Source organism: Ictidomys tridecemlineatus, unplaced genomic scaffold (genome assembly GCF_052094955.1).
Source record: "Ictidomys tridecemlineatus isolate mIctTri1 unplaced genomic scaffold, mIctTri1.hap1 Scaffold_827, whole genome shotgun sequence".
In the NCBI taxonomy this organism is placed as follows: domain Eukaryota; kingdom Metazoa; phylum Chordata; class Mammalia; order Rodentia; family Sciuridae; genus Ictidomys; species Ictidomys tridecemlineatus.
Window position 1 is genome coordinate 48351 of NW_027526082.1, and position 14923 is coordinate 63273.

The 14923-nt window shown below is 33.4% G+C and overlaps 1 long non-coding RNA gene across 8 annotated transcripts in view; it reads left to right on the top strand.

Annotated features, from left to right (window-relative positions):
* Positions 1-14923, top strand: part of LOC144374697 (uncharacterized) — a 52657-nt gene that overhangs the window by 631 nt on the left and 37103 nt on the right. For all 8 annotated transcript variants that reach the window (XR_013434034.1, XR_013434031.1, XR_013434033.1 and 5 more), the window contains exon 2: positions 992-1186. This is a non-coding gene — a long non-coding RNA (uncharacterized LOC144374697). The remainder of the gene's footprint in view (positions 1-991; positions 1187-14923) is intronic.

Genomic DNA, 14923 nt, shown 5'->3' on the forward strand with positions numbered 1-14923 from the left:
GGGGGGCTGGGGTCCACGTGGGGGGCAGTAGGGGCGGCGGCAGCTTCCTTCAGGCAGCAAGGTAGGGAGGTAGCATCGGCAGCGGCAGCTACGTTCACGCCAGGCATCCACGCCACCGGTGTCCGTGAGCTGCGGGGCCTTTTGGCTGCTCCTATTACTTGGCGGCTGGGGTAGCGAACTGTCCGTGGGCGGCCTTCCCCACAAAGGACCGTGCAGCTGCGTGGACACCGGCAGCGGCTCGCCTATGAGGGCACAGACATTTGTTGCAGTTCTTGGGGCTTTGTTGTTTTTCCTTGGGCTTTTACCCTTCTTTTCGTTGATTTTGGATAAAATGTTCCCCATGATGTAAAGATTGAGCAAGGAACCTTGGTGATGTGGGGAGCTTTGCCGAAAGTGTAGTTTGGATTCTGCTTTTCCCATGGTGGCAGCTGGATGAATCTTCACTGCTGGCCCTGGAAAAGGCTAAGGCAGCTTGTTAGTTGAGTTTTAAATTTCCCAGTGTTGTTTTTAAAGGTTTTACATGCATAGAAGAGGGATGTTCACCTTAAATAAGCATATGAGCGGTTAACAGGGAATGTTTTCCTCTGGGAAAGGGAATTTGGTAGCTCTGACCCATGTCAGTCTGTGAATATTTAGACCTGTAGTGACTTTTTAACATTTTTCATAAAAACCTATTATTTACAGTGTGTCATATGTTGTTAATACTCCTTGCCTTAAGTTCCCCGACAAATCTTTTTCATGTCTTCTGAGAAAGTAGACAATTGATAGATTATCCAAGGAATGGAAAAAAATGTGAGTGGGTGATTTCGGACAATCCCTGAGAGCTGGCATTGTAAGACTCATCCTATCCCCAGTAACATTTTCATACAATAAATGTGAACACTTTTGAAGCCTTTTTATAAAGATACAATTTGGGAATGATATTAAGATAAGGAAAAGCTGTTGATTGATTTCTTAGATTAACATTTCTTCCCTTTTCTCTTTAAAACAGTTTTCCAAGTGACAACTTCATGAAGATGGCCAGTGATAAGCAAATGTCTGATGATGATGACAGCCCCAACACCAGCAGTGGCAGTTCAGATGCGAACCAGCAAGACCCTGCTGCTCCAGAGTCTGAAGATCATGAAGAAACAACCTTCTGCCACCCATCAGAAGAAGAGAACCAAACTCTCTAGCACAACCACTGGTAAGTTATCCACTAGTGCTAAAAGGTAACATTGTCAGGTTGTCTTCCAAGCAATTAGATGCTTTTATTTTTACATCAAGAACAATACTGCAGAAATACTTCATAGTTTTCAAATTTAAAAGACTCTGTGAAGGGCCTGGGGTTGTAGCTTAGTGGTGGAGCACTTACCTAGCATGCATAAGGCACTGGGTTCAATTCTCAGCACTGTGTATAAATAAATAAATAAAATAAAGGTCCATCAACAACTATGTGTGATAAAGATCCTGCCCTCTGAACTGCCTGTCCAGCAACACCCCTCAACCCTGCACAGACTTGGGTTCCAGGCCCTATACGAAACACTGTCCATACATTCTCTGTGCCCCCAGTCCTGATCATCTGTCAACACAACTGGTTCTGAAGCTGGATGCTGGGTTGGTGCTTCTCAGTCATTTTAGAGCTTGCCTTTTAGTGGGAGATTTCGTCATAAATTTTGTTTTTTACCAAAAATATAAAAAAATAAAAATTGGTTTTCCATTTATATCTGTTTATCATTCGAATGTTTGACTTTATTATTGGCCATTACCTCTTCCCTACTTGGTAAGAAGATTATATATATCCATGCTTGTTCTATATACTTTAGTGATTAGTCAACATTTTGGCACCATAATGAAATACTGGAGGCATGCTACTTATGAAGAAAAGAAGTTTATTTAGCTCACAGTTTTGGGGATTCAAGAACATGGTGAAGCACCAGCTCAGTTCTGTACAGAAAAAGCAGCAATCAAGATATCAGCACATTTGGATCAGTTTCCTAAATCTCCATTCCTGCAGTGGTGATGTGAATGGGTATAGATATATGCCTGGATAAACACTGGGCTACATTATAGGAAAAGTGCTCTGGGCTTGAAATCCCATTATTTTGTCACATGCAGTGAGCAAGATGAGTTAATTTCTTCAGAAGTAGAAATTAACTCATCTATCAAGGTTTCTCACTTTAAAAACAACCCTGATAAAATGATGGGTAGGAAAAGATCAGATTCTTGCATATTTATTATATCTAGCAAGACATGTGAGAATGTGACAGACCCTTGTAGGAGTTTTCTTCAATAATAATCCTCAGCTTTCTTGTGATGTTAATAAGAAAGTTTAGCTATTATGAGTCGCTGTGACATATACAGTCCTTTGGCTATTCAACAAAGCTGCAGCTAGTACAGAGAAAGTCCATTGATACTTGTATAATTATTTTACATTTTTCCATTTCACCTAATTCTATTATTTAAAAACGTGTTTTAATATTGTTTCTTGGGCATTCTAGGTATTATAGCATCTGAAAATAATGTAAATTGCCCATGGTTTTCTAGTACTGAAAGTAACTCATTTACTGGAAAAGAAAACATTCCTTATTTTCATTCATATTTTTTTCTTCTGTATTAACACAAGTTTTCAAATCAATTTTGAATAATAATGGTGATAGTAAATATGCCATTTATGAGGTTATTATATCTTAACTCCAAATCTACCATTTGATACTAAGCTTGTGATACTTAGTTTGGAAATTTGCAATTCAAATCACATTTTTGCTTTACATTTTGATTCCCCATTAAAGTCTACAGAGAGAGGTATTGGAAGAAGATCCCAGGCTGGGTTGTGATTTAAACATAAAGAAATTAAAAATAAGTTTATAGGGTATGTGACAGACTCAAAAATTCTATTTCATGGAGTCAAAATGGGAACTTGAGGGGATTTGTTTTTTTTCAAAGTGAGTTTATTAAGACATACACATTTTCACATTCACGTTAATTATATAATAAGTTTAAAATTCTATACAATTGACTTAAAGAAGAAGTTTGATCAAACTTTTTCACCAGCCCTCTGGAATTTTAATAAAAAGATGAAAATATAAACTTCACATCTATTGTTGACATATGTTAGGCAGCCCCCTCCTTGTGTAATCTGTAAAGTTTATGTTTTTGGCATTTTCTTTGAAAAATTTGATTTTCTCTTCTGAATCAAAAATAAGTGTATTTGTGTTAAATTTAGAATACATCCCAGACTTCACATTTCCACTTGAAGGACGGAGGGGAAAGGATTATAAATCTAAATCCCTTCACCAGAAATGCTTAAAAGCCATGTCCATTTGCATGTTCCCCTGGCTCACAGGCTCTCTCAGCCTCTGTGGGGAAAAGTGATGACCCTGACCTGCTGGGTGAGGCCTGGCCTTCCCAAACCTTGGTGCCTCTCTCCCCGAACAGCAGGCTCCCGCTCTGAAAAGCATGAATGCCTTCACCATGTCCAGCAGCTCCCCTGATCTTCCAAGATTTAAATGCCCACAGCAAACACGGCCACAGGACTGGCAGCGGCCAGGAGCCAAAAGAAAACTAGGAGAGTGCAAGAATCTGTAAAAACTCAGTTTTCCTACAGCAGGCACATTATGGTGGAGTGAAGACCTGCTGAGTTCATACCTGAGTTCAGGAGGTCAGGCAAGCTGGCCCAGGCGCTCTCCTCTGGCTCTGCCTTCACAGCAGGATAGAGGTGGTTCATCCTTTGTGCCCCTCCCTGTACTTGGCTCCATGCTCCCATCACTGGCCCCTGGGCACAGATGGCGTTACTATCCCATGCTCATGGGCTTCCAGGACATCGACACCCTTGTCAGAATAGCTCCAACAGGAGCTTTGCTCAAAGTCTGTGGTGGGCTTGTGGAATTCAACAGATAGGAAAAGAGACTACTAGAAACACAGAAAGCTAACTGTTGCCCTAGAGTTAGGGTAGAACACCAGGGTTCCAATATTTTCCACATGAAAATAATTTTTAACTTTTTTTCAAAACATACTAATCACCTTTATGGAAATTCAACTGTTCTTCAAGAAATTCTACAATAAAAATAATCAATTCTCAATAATATAACAATAAAAACACAAGGTAAAATGACAAAACATTGTAATTTTGAAAATTCAAGAATGTAGTGATGATTTTGAAGTTCATATTTTCTTATATATTAGTGAAGAATTTACTGATAAAGTTGCAGTTTTTGCTTTCCTTTCAAATAAATGTTTAAAAGATTATCAATTTTTAAAATATAATCAGCAAATGAATTATAAACCAATTTAAAATTAAGGAATGTTTTCTTTTCCAATTTTGCTTTGTTTTTAACATCCCATTTGGACTCTTCTGCTACTCTTTCAGTAAATGAGTCCCTCTAATTCACAAATATTTAAAAATATAACTCTATAGAAACAAAGCAGCATTAAGGAGCTATGGTACGTCAAGCAAAACTAAATACAGTGCTTCAAATGTCACTAAAATCAGTGTTTATTTTTACTCAATTGTAAGTTTTATTAACAAAATTAAAGTTTTAGCTTCTTACACATGGATAGAGAAAATATGTGCATTAAAGCACATTGTTCCCTTGTCCCCTTGATAGACAGACATTAAACACAGAATCCAGAATTCTATGAAGATTTAGCACCTCCCATGGGTAGCAGGTCTTTCAAATTTAAGAGGACAAAAATGAATTAATTACATTTAGTAAGAAACAAATGAGCCTTCAGCACACATCAATTACTGTTGAATTCAGAACATAATAAACATTGTTGAGCAGAAATCAAGATAGGAAACACACCTGTAAAGACTTATTTTCAAAATGGAAAAGATGATGCTGTGGAACTATATATTAGCTAAATTTCCTTCATTATTCTGTTTTTGCTTTTTTTCCACCATATTTTTTCATTCAGACCATGTCTATATTTCAGTGATTCTCAAAATTTGAGATTTTGATAAAACAAACAAATAGCAATAACGTAGCACTTCAAGACTGCAAAGTGTCACATTCCCCTTCAAAACCAAAAAAGTGTCCTAAGTAATTTTCCCTTATATTTGCTTTACATATTTCTTCCTTCTATTAAAATATTTAATTAATTTATTTATTGTTGAAACTAGCATTAATATTTTTAGCCAACCAAGAAAAACAATCAGCAAATACATTTTTAAAGAAAAAAAAACTTCAAAAGGAAAAAAAAAAGAAATTATCAGGAGCTTTTACATATTAGTGGGGTGAGGAGTGGTGAATGATGGGTGGGCAATCTGAACCCTTTCGGGCTTTAGCTTTGTACTGTATCACTTTCAACAGTTACTGCTGAAGCTTTAAGTTCTTTACAACTTCTAATTAAATCCTAGGGAAATGTTAAGCTCACCAATAAAACAATTGTGATGATTTTTTTTTTTTGGCCTGGTGAGGAGAGTGGGTAATCTTTTGGTTGTGATGTTTTTACAGTTTTCTGCTGGGGGTACATAAAATGAACTTTATTTACTTTGATTTGACAGATTTTTTGTCTGCTTTAAACTGTTTCCATATCATATTAAAAGCAAGTATATAGCATTCCATTACATGTGACTTAGTTATTTTTTTAATAAATCACCCTTGTTACATGTAACTAGACTCTCCAGAATATAACAGTGGAAAAGTAATATTAGAAAATGTTTTGTTAACTCAAATTACAGATTAAAAAAAAGGCTTAAGAGCTGATGTTTTCTAAATGCTTATTTATTCCAGAAGCTTTAAGATAACCCATTGGCAAGTACCATTCTTGCAAATTTTCTCCTATATAACTTACCAGTGCTTATTTCATAAAACAAGCAGATATATGTAAATAATTACTGGCAATAGGTTACAATTACTGGTTAAAAATAACTTTGGCATATGGGCCTTGTTGCCCATTTTAATTTTCATTTTTTTTATTTGAGCCCTGGAAGTGGAATAAAATTTGACTATTTAAAATTTTAGCCAAAAAATAAAAGTTTAAATGTATATTTGTACTGACAACAAATAACTGCTAATTCTCAGCCATCTTTTTGATTGAAAGAAGAGTGGTAGGAATGTTGTGAATGTTAGCAGACTTTCCTGCTTATGTCAGAAAATTCTATGTATGAATCCTGTTAGTATTGTTTGCTAGTCTGAAAAAATATCAATTCCAGGCATTAGTTGTTTCTAAATTTGAAAAACAATGAGAAATTTTATTAGGTTCTGTGGGAAACATTTTCCTTCAAAACATTCTTCACTAATAATGGATTTGAAAGAAATGTCTTAATTTTTCAATGACTGAAATCAGAAAAATTGGTTTGAGGGTCTCTTTATTGTGAGAAAATTTAAAAGATTGTGAAATAAGCAACAAAAGGAGGGTAGTCTTAATTATGCAACTTCTGTTAATATTAAGTATTGAGTATTGTTCTCTGTTTTACGTCAATTTGAGCAAGTAATTTTGTGTGCATACTAGACATGCTTCAGTACCCATGAAATGCTTAGGATGAATGTCTACTAGATTTTAGGATTCGACTTTCAGAGTCACTTTGGAATTCTCAAGTATTCCTAAATATGTTTTTTTTTTTTTTTTTTTTTTTTTTTTTTTTTTTTTTAGAAAAGCTCCAACATTTTGAGTTCTGGGCTTGTTAAATGACACACATGCTATATGTAGCAACAATAGAACCTACTGACTATTCAATTCAGGTAAACCAATCGACTCTTGGCCTTTGGTAATGATTTTTAAATACAGGTGTAGAAAACAACAAAGAATAATTTGGGCTCTTAGGTAAAAAAAGAGCATTTACATTTTTTCTCTTGAATGCAGAAGTTGTTTTTATTTCATGATTCTGCTAGCAAACATGATGGTTAAAATGGTTTATTTATATGTATTGGAGAAATAAAATGAAATGAAATTCCATTTTATAATTTTTCTATCCTGTTTAAATGATGTATCTAATAGTTTGGGCATTGGGAGGTTTTATGTTTTATCAGAATTGTCAGATATGAGTCCCTCAGTATTTTTTTAAAATTCTGTCTTAAAAGAAATCTGATTTAGCTCTTGAGACCCATTGTCACAAAGATTTCCAATACTAGTTATATTATTTTATTTTTAAATTATAATTGCCAGTGCCTTGAAGAAAAGGTTTCTTAGAAAACATGGTATTGGATGGTAACTTTTACACAACATCTGAGCACAGCCTGGAAATTATTTTGAAAGATAAATGGAAAAGCTAAACATTCTAAATTTAACACAAATACACTTATTTTTGATTCAGAAGAGAAAATCAAATTTTTCAAAGAAAATGCCCAAAACATAAACTATACAGATTACACAAGGAGGGGCCTGCCTAACATATGTCAACAATAGTCCAGGCTTCCTGTGAGATCCTTCCAGGACCCAAATCACTAAGGATAAGTTATAAAATAACTACCTGCCCTCAGTTTCCTAAACAAGCTAATTTTAAAGATCCTTTATTGCAAGAGTGCAAATATAAATATATGGACTTTTTTTTATTGTAGAAAACAATGTATATAGCCAGTGATGAGCATATCAGGCATTTAAATATAATTCATAAAATGCTACTTCTTTTAGTTACCCTTGTTTTTGCATATCACCTTTTTGCTCATAGAGATTAGGAGTGCTAACTAAGTACTTTTTTGTATTTTTAACACTGTAAATGTAATAATAAATTAAATAATTTATGTAAACTTAAATTATGAATTGTAATTCATAGTTTCTTAGATTTTTTTTACATAAAAACTAATGACTAATAATTGGTAAGTGTGGGTGAGACTAAGATTTAGTGACAGATAAACCAAATTGTCACCCCAAAAGATAATCATAAGCAAAAGTTATCCCTTTCCTGTTGATGGAATACGTAGCTTATCCATAGCTACCTACTATAACTATAGTTGTCTTTGTTGCCATTCCACAAGCAGCAGTTTTTCATTTGGTTCTTTTGTTTCAAAGCTGCTAGTGTCAAGTTCCATTCTGAACCACTAATCTGTAGAGAGATAAATATTGGAATTTGATGCTATGAATTTAGACTAGTAAAAAGATAATTTTATCTGCTTCAACCCACTCTGGTGATATTTTGCAACGTTGGTTGTCATAACTGTGTTTGGGATATATAGTGGGTTTATGCCAGAAGCATTCTACCATTCATCTGACCACCTCCTAACAACAACAAAAAAATGTTGTAAAAGCTCAATGCTGCTGATGTTGAGAAATTGTATAAATCTCTCCTATCACTTCATTTATTACTTCCCTTCTTTCTTCTCCTGTCCTTTCCACTCTGCTCACATCACTCTTTCTTCTTGGGTTATGTCTCTATAACTGGGACAGCATATCTGAGATTAAAATTAGGAAAGATTTATTTTGGCCTAGTATTTTGGTGTGGGTCAGTCCATGATTGCTTGGCCCATTGCTTTGGGTCTGTGGTGGCACAGTACATCATGATGGGGAGTGCATAGTGGCTGGGAAGCAGAGAGTGAGAGAGAAGGAGTGGAAGAAGGGGATGGGATGCCAATAAAACTTTTAAGGGCATGCTACAATGAACAGACTTTCTTCCACTAGGCTTTGTTCCAGCACCTCCCAATAAGGCCACAGGCTGGCAACCAACCTTTAGTACATGAACCTTTGGTGGACATTCAAGATCAAAACCATTATTCTGTTCTGTTCTGCTCTGCTCTACTCTCCTCCTTTTCTTTTTTCCCCCAAATCTTCTCTTCCTGTGTTCTCTTTCTATTTTTAATCTGTCTTTCTCTTGGCTGTCTCTCTCCTATCCTCTTTATACTTTCTGCTTTCCCCAATGGAGGTGGTCGTTTTAAGTGGCAAATTCCTGAACTGGAATAAAAGGTTTTGTTTTGTTGCTTTTAGTTTGTTGTATAGCTGGGATAATTTGGTTCATTAATTGCACAGAAAATAGTTCTTGAAACTAGTGACAATAACTTTAAATATTTTTGGTTGGCATTGATCTAGAGCTTTTGTGTTTTTTGAACTATGAAATTTTTCTTATAAAATTAATTTAATTTGGGCATTATACAGTCCTGCATTGTAACAGGTTTGCTAGAATAAATTTTCTTTATTTTTTGTACAATTAGCTATCTTAGAGTTACTTGACTATATATTTCAATGACCTTTTATACGTTAGTTTTCATATACCATTGTCATATAACCCCCGTAAAATACATAGCAATACATTATCTTCATTATTTGATGAATAATGAAACAGACATAGGTCAAAGGACTTTCCATATTGTTGGGGCAAGTTAGTGATGAGGAAGACTAAGATTTGGAGGTAGGTCTTAATGCCTGGGTTATTTTTAAAGTCACCAATTATTTTTAACTCATTTAATCTTCCTAAAAACCCTTGAATTGAGTAATTGTTCGCACTTTATAGATAAGAAAGTTGATTTAGGGAAATTACACTCTATATTCAAGATCACCAAACTCATAATGTAATTTAAAAATATTTTGTTTTAGTTGTAGGACACAATAACTTTATTTTATTTTTATGTTGTGCTGAGGATTGAACCCAGGGCCCCCCACATGTTCTTGGCGAATGCTCTACGCAAGCCATAACCTCAGCCACTCATAATGTAATTTTTACTGTTTGCTTTGAGCTGTGTTGCTTCTTAAATTATAATTCTTCAAAAAATAAAATTGTCAAGTTTTGTATAAATTCACGAAATCTATGATTACATTACTTAATATTTCTTTTGACACAAAGGTTAATTTGCCACTTGAATTGGTTGGTAAATTGAATGTTTGTAATACTGTTTGTAATACTGAAAGTTCACTGAGTTTTTTTTTTATCATAAGGTAGCTCTTTTTGCTATTTAGAATATATTTTTTGAGACCACTTAATCCAAAAATAGTCCAAGTGTAGCTCTCAGCTGTTTTTTGAGCATAGTTAAGGCAGGTGTCCAACATGCTGGGATTTATGTTGCCATTCTGATACAGATAGATTTATGCAAGGGTTAAGCTTCCCATTTATCTTATTTTCTAATTTGATCATATAGACAAGTGAAATAAATTGGGTAGTCATTGTTTACATCATGTTTGAGGCTGTTTCTTTTCATTGTAACCTAAACCTCAAACTGACTTAACAACAGAGTAAATTATAATAATACAGTTTTTATTTTCTTTGTGAAACATTTGGAGTTTATTCTATGCTAAATGAGCATATCATTTTTATGAGGTGATAGGAACTGGTGATAGTTATTTTATTTCTTAATTGGGGAATTTAGGAGTTTGTTACTTTGTCCAATTAAATCCAAGATAGGATTTTGAATTTGGAGTGTCAGGTTTTACAGAAACAAGCTAGATCATCATTTTATTAGGTTAAAAAGAATATAAACTTAAATAGTTAAGCTGTATTTAAAATATTTTTGATATTATTCAATTCTTTGTATAAATTTTAGTGGTTGAATATTAAAATATTTTATATTGTACATTCATTGGCTGGATTTGGACCATTGATAATATGATATTGTGGATTTTAGAGGAAGGGAGAGAAGGAGTCTGACTTTTGCTAGTGTGCATATATGTTGGACATGAAAAAATGTACTTTTTTATAAATGAAGAAGATTCCAAACTTGACATTATGTTGCATTATTGTAACAAATATTTTTCTTACTTCAGTGAGGAAAAATACTAATATCTAAATACTCATTTATTAGAATAATGAGTGAGGAGATCACCATTAAATATTGCTGAAATAAAGCTGAATTGCATGCTTTCTAAGCAACGGAGAACTCTGCTTTTTGAGATCACTGTTCTCCCAGAAGGCGAAAAATGTTCTTATGTGGAGTTTGAAAAAGCATGGAGTTTTAAGTTTGGGTGATTTTCAAAAGTTAGACAATTTAAGGATTGGTTAACTTTAAGCTTGAAATTTTAGAAACTGACTTACTTTGAGGACATTACTAAATTCAGGAAGTTGGTGATTGGTTGATTTTCTTCACTGAATAAAAAGTTGAGTCGACCTTCAAGATTGATTGGTCATGGCAAATTTAAAATTACAATTGTAGTTGAGTTTTTTCCATCTTGGGGCAAGAGCAGAAGAATGATCTTTTTCTTTCTTGAAGTTGAAGAATAGGTACTCTTTATTCTCTTTATTTATGTTACACATATTCATGTTAGCTATTGTGATAATAGAGTTCTGGTTTTACTTTTGAACTTTTTAAAAAAAGGTAACAAATTCTACATTTTGTTATCTACCAAAATCAGGATTATTTCATATTTGGGACTCAGGCTGCTTCAAGAATCATTTATATAGTGAAATGTATTTTTTTTGGTAGAAGTTCTGTAAAAATTATGGTGAAGATTGTGTTACTTTTATGTCTATTATTCTGGTTGATCATGTATTTGCCAAGATTAACCTTCACAGATGATGAATTATGGATCTGAAAGTTTTTGTTTTTTTATTAGAGATATATTTAAAATAGAATATTTTTGGAAGGAAAGTTAACTAGCAATTATTCCTGTTAACATTTTAGAAGGTTTGATGATTATATCATGTCTTTTGTTTGATAAGATATGCTGAATCATTTTAGTTTCTTTGAATCACACTACAACAATTATTATATCATAGCACTATGTATATAAATTCATTCAGCTGTTTAATATTTATAATATATTTTTCAGAATAAAATAAAATGTTACCATTTATGACTGCTGGAATTGTAACAAAACAGTTTTTAAAATTGATATATTGTGACTTCATTTAATTTTTTTTCCTGTATAGATTTAAGATAAAGTGGGGCATTTGTTATCTTGGAAGTAAGAGAAGCCAAAGAGAGTTTTTCATATAATTTCTTTGTTATATTCAAATTTTATTTAAAGTACTATATTTATAATTTCAGAATAATTTTTAAAATAGTGGGCATTTATTTTATATGAAGCCTGTACTTTTTTTCTTAACCTCAGTTTTTGTGTCATACCTTGTGACTTCCAGATAGGTATTATTTAGTAATGAAGCTATAATTGTGATTTTGATAAAATAATTTTACATGAAATCTCTTGAAAAAATGTAAATTCTGACTCTTATTTTTGTTTACCAGCCAAATTTATTAACCTATGAGGATCACCAATTACATTGATCTTAACCCAACATTAAAATTGATATATACAAAACAGCTATTGTTTTTCTACCACATGGTATTCAGGAGTTTTATTCTTAAGAGTTAAACTTCACAAAATTATACTTAATTAGCACCTGTATTTTATAAGGAAAAAATTGTTGTTGTCCCAAATGTGGTTATTTGTTTATTTCTGTGATATTTATGATATAAAGTAATGGATTTCAAATGTGTCTCTTTACATATCCAGTGACTAGTTGAGCATTTATTGCCTAGTTAACTGATTTTAAAAAGGATCATAGGTAAGGTGGTAGGCTGTCTTTTTAAATTAATTGGGGGAAAAAAGCGAGCATTGTACACTTTTCAATAAAAGCTTTGTTTTCTAGTCTTTGCTAATAGGTAAAATGACATTTTCTGTTTAATTTGCATTCTTTGATTGCTGGTAAAGCTGAACTTCTCTTTATTCGCTTGTTAGCTGTGTGGATTTTACCTACACTTGCCAAATTTATGAAATAAAAATAGAGGATTTGCTATTATAAATGTGAATTTCAGATAAATAACAAATAATATTTTTAAAGGTGTCATGCAATATAGGGTATCTACTTATGCTTGAACAAAAGTCAGTGTCTATCTGAATTTCAAATTTAATTGGGCATACTGAATTTTCTTGTAATGCTCATTTTTTTAATATATTCATTTTTAGTTTTCCATGGGACTTTATTTTATTTACTTATGTGTGTTGCTGATAATTGAACGCAGTGCCTTACACATAAACTCTACCAATAAGCTACAAGCCCAGCCCATGGAAAAATCATTCTACTTTCTGGTTTTTATCAAATTTTCAGTTATAATTCCTGTTTTTGTAAGAGGACTTTGCATAAACTGAATATTAGTCCTTTGTCTTTTTTGGATGTTTCAAACAAATGCTTCTGGTGTTTTCTGTCTTTTAACTTCATATTGTCCTTTGTTGAAAAAAAAAAAACAAGTCCATAATTTCAACAGAGTCGGTTTAATCAAAATTTCCCCATGATGCTTAGACATTTATTTTATTTAAAAATTTTCATCATTTACAGTTTCAAATATATTATTCTGTCTTTTATTTGTCTTATAGCATATATAGTCTATTTGGTTTTATTTCATGGGAAGAGAATTGGTGGCTCCACATTTAAAATGGCTACATTTGTGATGGTTTGATTCAAGGATTTTTTAATCTTGAAAGCAATATATATTCAGTAGGACAGTATTTCAGATTTTGAATTTAATCTTTTGTTACACTAGTTATATGCAGCATAATATTTGTTTGTAAAAGAAATTAGATCCAGCGGTTAGCTATCACTGAGCTACATTTCCAGATCTTTTTATTTTGAGACAGGCTCTTGCAAAACTACACAATTTGACCTGCAACTTACAGTCCTCCTGCCTCAGCTTTGTAAGGAGCTGAGATTACAGGCAAGTGCCATCATGCCTGCAGGATCTTCTTTTTTCATGCTGAACAATAGCAGGGAACTGAAGATCCCAGATCATAAATCCACCATGAAGATAAATGACTGGTACTCTGTTTTGTGCTGCTAAGCTGTGAGGTTTGGTAGAACACATATAATAAACATATACCTGAATTTTATTTTATATTATAATTGTTTTGAGATGTAACCAACTTAAGTTGAGGACGATTTTTATTAGGGATGAGGTTAGAGAGATCATGGGAGGAACAGAAATGGGAAGACTTGTAAGCCATGGTGAGGACTTTGGTTTTTACACGAAGTGAATAGGAGGATTTTCAACAGAGGTGTCCTAATCTGAAAAATGTTTTTAAAAAGAAGCTTTCTGATGACTATTGTGGAAGGATTGTATGAGGGTATGGCTAATTCTAATTAGAGACAGCTAATACTTCTCCATTATCCACTTCCTCCTTCTTTATTTCTAGAATGAGATCCCTGTGGTTTAGATGGCAGCATGGCTATCGGTTAGACAATCTAGATTTCATCATCTTCTAATGTTAGTATTGGCGGTGTGGTTAGGTTTAGGCCAGTTATATATGAAGAGCAGTGAAATATGCAACTTCTGAATTATCTTTTTAAAAGTCCTTGTCCTTGATTTTTTGCGTCCATCTTCTTTTCCCTTCCACTTACTCTAATGGCAACTGCCTTGAACTTATATGGAATTCCTTTCATGAGGGTATCAGCCCCAGAAAACCTTGTGGAGAAAACCAGTACTGCTTGCTCTCCCAGCAGCCACCTGTGTAGCTCCATGTTGTTTCATGAAAAAGAATACATTTTTTTCTTCTTTGAGCCAATGTATTTTGGTATCACTTCATTAAAAATATTTAACCAATATTCTATAAAATACCAAAATTGAGTACCTGAAGTGGGGTATTTTATAATAATAAATTTAAAAGGCGTGATACATGCTAAATCATTGGCTGAAATACTTTATAAAAAACATTATAAGCTAAAAAAATTCAGTGACACTCAATTATACAGTGGTACAATATTTGGTGAAAATGCCACCTCTGATAATATTTATATGGCATCAATTTCTCTATCCTGTCTATACCTCCAGGGAAGTAGTTAGAATCAGATTGCTAATATAGTGATTACTGCTTGTTTCTTTAGCAGTTACTATAAGAGGGCATCAAAGAACAAGCAAGTTAGTTTGTATTTAGAGTTCAAAGTGTGTCTGTAGTTTATAACTATTGGATATTCTTTTTCTCCATTGTTTGTGGTCTAAACTGTCAGGTGGAGCATTAGGGTGGTTGAAAAACATTGCTCCTGTGTGCCAAACAGTGATGATTAAAGTACTCATTCTCAAAAACCTCCTGCTATATTTTTTTGGCTCAACTGTGGAAGCTAGCCCAGGCAAGAATCAAATTAAGTATTTGC